This window comes from Rhagoletis pomonella, unplaced genomic scaffold, assembly GCF_013731165.1.
Source record: "Rhagoletis pomonella isolate Grant_MI unplaced genomic scaffold, Rhpom_1.0 Rhpom_scaffold_00001, whole genome shotgun sequence".
NCBI lineage: Eukaryota > Metazoa > Arthropoda > Insecta > Diptera > Tephritidae > Rhagoletis > Rhagoletis pomonella.
The window spans coordinates 31,587,187-31,593,464 of record NW_023458555.1 but is presented as its reverse complement, the minus strand read 5'-3'; the positions used below and the strand labels follow the sequence as shown (position 1 = coordinate 31,593,464).

Below are 6,278 nucleotides of genomic sequence, written 5' to 3'. Positions count from 1 at the left end.
GATGAAGATGAAGATGAAGATGAAGATGAATATGAAAATGAAGATGAAGATGAAATTATATATGTATATTAGAAAATAAGTACATGTGTATGTATATCGCACATTTCTTTCTTTCTGGAATTTCCTCTATTAAGTTTCACTTCTTCCGCGCGTAGGGACTACACCCACTGAGTTTTTTTTTAATTTTTCCGGAGGGAAAAAGAGCAAAAACTGAAGCAAAAAAAAAAGCTCCGTACTTTTGCGCCGCTTGTGCGTATAGGCTGGAAGAGAGCAACCGTTTGAGTTAATATCTCTGATACAGTACTCAATGAAATTACAGGTTTTTACACGAACTTGCAGGAAGTTTTAGGAAAAATGTTTCCGTACTTTAAGATGCTCTAAATGAAACTAATTTTTGGAGAGTTGCGTAGAGAATGAAGTTGCAAGATTTAACCCAAACTTTTATTCTGGTAAAATCATGAAAAGTGTGAAACGAAGAGCTGTTACACAAAAGCAAAAAAAAAGTTGTACGTTTTTTAAGTTGGTAGAGAAAAATATTAAAGTATTACCGTAAATATTACCGTTTCGTATGTGATTTAATGCTCCCGGCTAGCAATCAACTATTAATTTTTTAATTTGAAAGAAAACTGTTTGACGTTTTTACAGGAATAATACTTTTTTGTCTTCTCGTACTATTTGGTTGTTACTCACTTTTTAGTCTCACTCCAGAGAGTAAATTTGCTGTTTGAAATTTTTAAAGGATTTTACACGAAAAGTATTAGATCAGAGCTAATAATAAAGGTGCTTCTAGAAAGAAATTTTTTAAAATACTGTCGCTTCAATTTTTTGGCGATTATGGCTTGATATATTTGCATGCATTTTTTGTAAGTGGTTACAAATAAAAAAGTAAGATAAATCAGTTAAACTTTTATGAATATCAAAAATTTGTTAAAAAAGGCGTTTAAAATCTGATTGCGCTTTTCTTAACTTTACATTTTCTATACTTTGTGAAAACCTCAAAAGAGTATATAAATTCGTTTGTCACATAGTGTAATTAATAAAATTCAAATGGACACCGTTAATTTAACTGAAGTGCATCTTTTTCAATGCCATTGCATTGGTGTGGCATTAAAGTAAATGCGTAATTGAAGTATTTGTGCTAATATTGAGTGTGATTTGTTCTCCACTTGACTTTGGGCTTAAGGCATTTGCTACACATGTAAGTATTTAAAAAATGTAGCTGAAAGTATTGTAATACATATATGTACATACCCATGAATATCTCAATATAAAGTACTAAAATATATGAAACGGTTACTTACCAAATGGAATAAGTCAGCATTTTTTCGATATGACCATTTTAATGGAGTAACCGTTTCTTTTACTCTGTACCCGGCAACACTGGATGTGAGTCGTAACACTTTTCAATTTCTCTTGTCTGCTTTTCGCTGCCTTTTTCTCTTTCTCTCCCTCCTCTTCTAGCAAAATGAAGCCAAACATAGTCTATCATTGAGTCCTTGTTGGCAGATAATTTCTTCGCGTGGGTACAGTCCTTAAGTTTATCTATAAAACGGTTTGACAATTTGATCCAACTGCCAGGGTGATCGGTGTTACTGAGGGTATTCTTCCTTTAATACCCTTGTTACCGAAATGCATTAATGCCATTCGGGTTACTCGAACTAGTAGATTTTAGTCACCTTTTACGAAAGGACTGCCTTACTGCAGCTATATTCTAAGGTCCCTGCTCCCCTCCAAACAATAACATTTATAATTATAAATAATAGGAAGAAATTTACATTATATTATACATATATGCCCATAAAATCAGTTTCGGGGCGTAATTCGAGAACGGATTGACTAATTTTATCCTTTCTTACGTGTAAAAATGGACAAACCGTGAACGGCTGGGCAGATTTTTATGATTACAAATAGAATCTTACCTTCTGTCAGTCCAGTTGATATTCATGATTTCTGGGTCTCTGATAACGATTCCTTAATATTCCTGGTGTCACGTATCAACTTTGATGGCTGTGAAACACTGTACGGTGAACTTCATGAAGGCGACTTTTTTCAATGAAACGTCTGGCTCTCACCATGACCATCAACAAATCACAAGGTCAGTCGGGGGCAGTTTGCGGGACTTGGATTTGTAGGTATGTAGTATATCGCCTGCTCGCGTTTCGGCAAGTCATAATCTTTGTTTGTTTATATATGGTGGAACAACAACAAAGTTAGCGAGCAAATACGAATACAAGCGTGTATATGTGCTTAGATAGTTTGGGGTTGTTGGCAACAGTCGTTGCTTAAGCTAATCTGCTCTTTTACCCGAATATCAGGTCACTTGTCCAATTTAGTGAATTCCCCTAGGGTTTCGTATTAAACGAAAATGCTATTCGATTTGCTACTTGCTACATAATAACGCTTGAAACACAATACCCGGTGAACAGCGAAGTTCGCCGAATTGAGCGATGCCGTCGTTCACCAATCGCCCTGGTATTTCGCCTACTTTAACTGAATTGAAGCGGTCGCGAAAACAGCTGTTACCATTTCGTCGAATTTATAATTTAGGTGATCATATTTTGAAAAACGAAACCATATTTGGAAATGATGAAATGATAGCAAATATAAAAAAAAAACGAGGATGAATCATTATACATAAATTATTTTATGTTAAGATTTAACGAATCGATCACTATATTTCTCAACCAACAAAAATTATTCGTGTTATAGGTTGTTTTCTTCTAAAACTTTTAAAGCAAAAAAACATACGGCCACTCCAGCAAAGCGAAATATACAAATTTATCGCCACAAAACGGCGCCGTACGAACTTCGTATTTCGCTTTGGCTGTGTTCAATTTCATATCCTGCGGGTGTTCTAATTTTGACAGCGCGAATTTCGCTGTGGTGAGTTCGCCGTTTGCCGGCATTGTGTTTCCACGGTTAGTATGTAGATGTGGTACCACAGATCTTTAAAAACTGAATTATTTTTCTCCTTTTGTAAATATAACCCACAATAATAATTACTATTTATTCAAATAAATGACTTTTATTTCAAAATTCACAGGCGTTATAAAGTTGATTGTGATTCATAATCATTAATGAAGAATTATAAAGAAATCAATGTTATTTGTTGGTATTAATTGAATTTTCTTTGCTTCTTTTTTGACGAGTTGCCCTTCCCGGAAGCATCCATATCCAAAATTATCATGTACGATGTAATATTGAATCCAAACAACAAATTTGCAGGGAAATTCTAGCTAAGATATTTGCAAGTCTTTTGTAAGACAATTGAAAGACAGTCGACAAGATACTTTGGAAGAGTTGGTTATTCTGGCACGAAAGTCTTACCAAAAAAAAGCCCACTACCCAATTTTCATGGTGAGAGGCTCTTTTGACAGAAATAACTCGAGTATGTTCCAAATGAGGATGTACTCGTATATCATTTTGCTCCACCAGTCCCAATGGTCGAGTGAGTAAAGCGCTGGTGTGCCATTATAGAGATCACAGGTTCTAGTCCCCGCACTCGGGGTTTTATTTTCTAACTTCATTTTTTCTTTCTTCATTTTAATTTTTAGATTTTTAAGATATATGTATATTTATTCAATTTCGTTTAAATTTTAGAAATTTATTTAATTTATTTTTGTACGTATTTTTTAATTTAGCTTACGTTTACTTTTTAGATCTTTTATTTTTGGATTTAATTTTGTTTTGATTAACTTAGTTTTTGCAAATTTATTTTATCATTTTTTTGCTGTAATTAATTTTTTTATTCAACTTTCTTTTAATTTTAAGTCTTCATCGTTAAAAAAAAAAATAAAAAAAAAATATCTAAAAAAGGAGGAGATTATCAGTTCGTCGGAATATTTATTATTTTTTTTATGTATGTTACCGCATAACTTTGGACCACGTCAACCGATTTCGATAATTCTCAGATATATATTATGGCTTTATGTTAAATTTTTCTTTTATTTATTTCCTTTATTTTTACTTATTCCTCTAATACTATTTTAATACACATAAGGTTAACATCTTAATTGCTCTTCTAGGCTTAATAGCCAAAAGTGATACCCGCCGTTTCGAGTATTCGACAGATTCTTAACCCATTCAGTAAAAAATCAACCGTTGATGCTAAAAATTTGAAAATTTATGTATCGGACTGTTAGTTTTACCGTTATTCATCACCCATTATATTGCACAATCGTACACTAGGATTGTAAAATAGAAAGTGATATCAATAATTTGTATTTTTTTTTTGCGAAAAATGTTTCAAAACTACAGATAATAATTAAAAATCTTTGCGAATTTTAATTCCAACGAAAATAAGTCAAGCTTTCAATACGTTACACTTTTATGGGCTTTTGTTATACTTTTCACTTTCGTGAAAAAAACGCTGTCAATCGCATGAATATATAATAAAAAAAAAATAAAAAAAAACGCGGTATAGAGGAACAACAAAAGCTCTTATTTACAAAAACAGAGCTTTAAGCATAAAAAAAGTTTCTCCAATATATTGGACGCTTGTACTGAAAGGGTTAATACTATATGTGTGAAGTGTAAATATGTTTTTCAACCATCATTCGAATATCTAATTAGAATGCAGCTTGTTCGAGTTATGAAAATCACATCGGCAGCTAGTTTTACGGAAATTCAAAATGTTGTTCCTTCTTCAAAATTTATTCAGGGCACTTATGTTACCATTGCGTTTAAGCTGTGCTTAATTCAGTTATTTTTTTTAATGAAACTCACATGACAATAAGTATGCCCAAATTTTATACTGCATGCAGAAAAAAAAACAATTTATTTTCCAAGTTTTGTTATCTTACGCATTTTTTGCATTAAGGCTTTGAACACTTTTCGATATTTGTTCCATAGAATCTCCAATACAAGGCAAACACAGGCTAGACCTATTAACACACCTAGTCCTGTCAATATTCCATGTAGATCCTGCAGTTTCACTGGCTCGAAACCCGGCTTTTTATTTCGATCTTCCAGACGAAACCAATGCATCTCCACTAATTCCACAAAGCTGTGTCGCCGCCAGTGTTCCACCAGCCCAGCTTCATGCAGCTGCTCTAGAAATTCATTTAAACGTTGTCGATGCACTGAACTCTCCTGCAACGGTAAAACCATTGGATAATTTTCACCAAAGCACATATTGGAAAAACGAAAAAGCGGTCGTGAGAAATATTTCTGTTGCTCATCGTAAATGGCCCAAATGTCGGTCACCGGAAAAGCGTAGCGTGTGTCCAATGAGTCGCGTAGAAATACATATTCGGTAAAGTTAGTGTAAACGGTGAAATTTTGCATAAATTTTTGAATATCTGAATTATTCGCAGCGAACGCCAAATCTTCACGCGTAATAGCCAATTTGATGCCACGTCGCAGTAACTCTTCAATGGTGTTGATTCTCTGGCCGATGGGTGCATTTATGGTGAAACTTTGTAGATATGTTGTGTATGTCGTGCTGACAATGACACCCGCCCACGAAACGGTAACGCTGATAATTTTGTGAAGAGCTGAAACGCGCCGATTTGTCCAAAATGACATGCCCATCAGACCTTGAAGCACCGAAAAGTTGGGCATGTAAGTGATCAATGACAGTGGTTGCTTATTTTCCCATTGCGATAAAAGTGACCACACAACAGAGATGAATAAAAAGCAAAAACCAAATAATATTTTGATTGTTTTATCTAGGATTGTATAGTAAAATGTGGACTTGGGCAGTGGCTGTTCCACAGGCACCATCAGACACCAATCGCTGCGTTGGAATACGACGGAGAAACTCAAGTCACGTTCGTTGCTATCTATGGGCACCAACGAGCCAATGTCATACGAATTATTTTCGAAAAGTTCAATCAGCTCAGACCTGGTGAACATCTTATGTATATTCAGTAAGGATTCTGTGTACTCCACTGTGGCATTGTGATGTGTTGCATACTCGGCAATGGCTCTACCTAAAAAGCCGCTGAGTGTTGCATTTCCATTTGCTGGTGTGTAGGTGTAGATTTGTGGATGAAACGAAGTCAAGACCAAACGCAATGGATGTCCATGCATATTCTGCAAATGTTTGGGAAATATGCTCTTGTAGTGCGCTGGTAGCGCGCGTTTAACCGCTTTGACTTTGGGAAATATTCGCAAAGTCCAGTAGGTGCGTTCCAGCACCGTTCTACGCGGCTGTAGAGCAATTGCATTCGTAGCGCGACTCTTTTCGCATATTTGAAGGATTAATTCGACGTAAGCGTCGCTGGCGCGATCCTCGAATAGCAGAATGAGACGAGATTGTCTATTACGCCAAAGGC

The 6,278-nt window shown here is 35.1% G+C and overlaps 2 protein-coding genes across 5 annotated transcripts in view; one reads left to right on the top strand and one right to left on the bottom strand.

Annotated features, from left to right (window-relative positions):
• LOC118742763 (G protein-activated inward rectifier potassium channel 3-like) overlaps positions 1-6,278 on the bottom strand; it is a 210,450-nt gene that overhangs the window by 134,786 nt on the left and 69,386 nt on the right. The gene's annotated exons all lie outside the window — the stretch shown is intronic.
• The window catches only part of LOC118742758 (G protein-activated inward rectifier potassium channel 3-like), a 27,604-nt gene continuing 22,328 nt past the window's right edge, over positions 1,003-6,278 (top strand). Inside the window, exon 1 of the mRNA XM_036475080.1 lies at positions 1,003-1,198. The gene's annotated coding sequence lies outside the window, so the exon portion shown is untranslated. The remainder of the gene's footprint in view (positions 1,199-6,278) is intronic.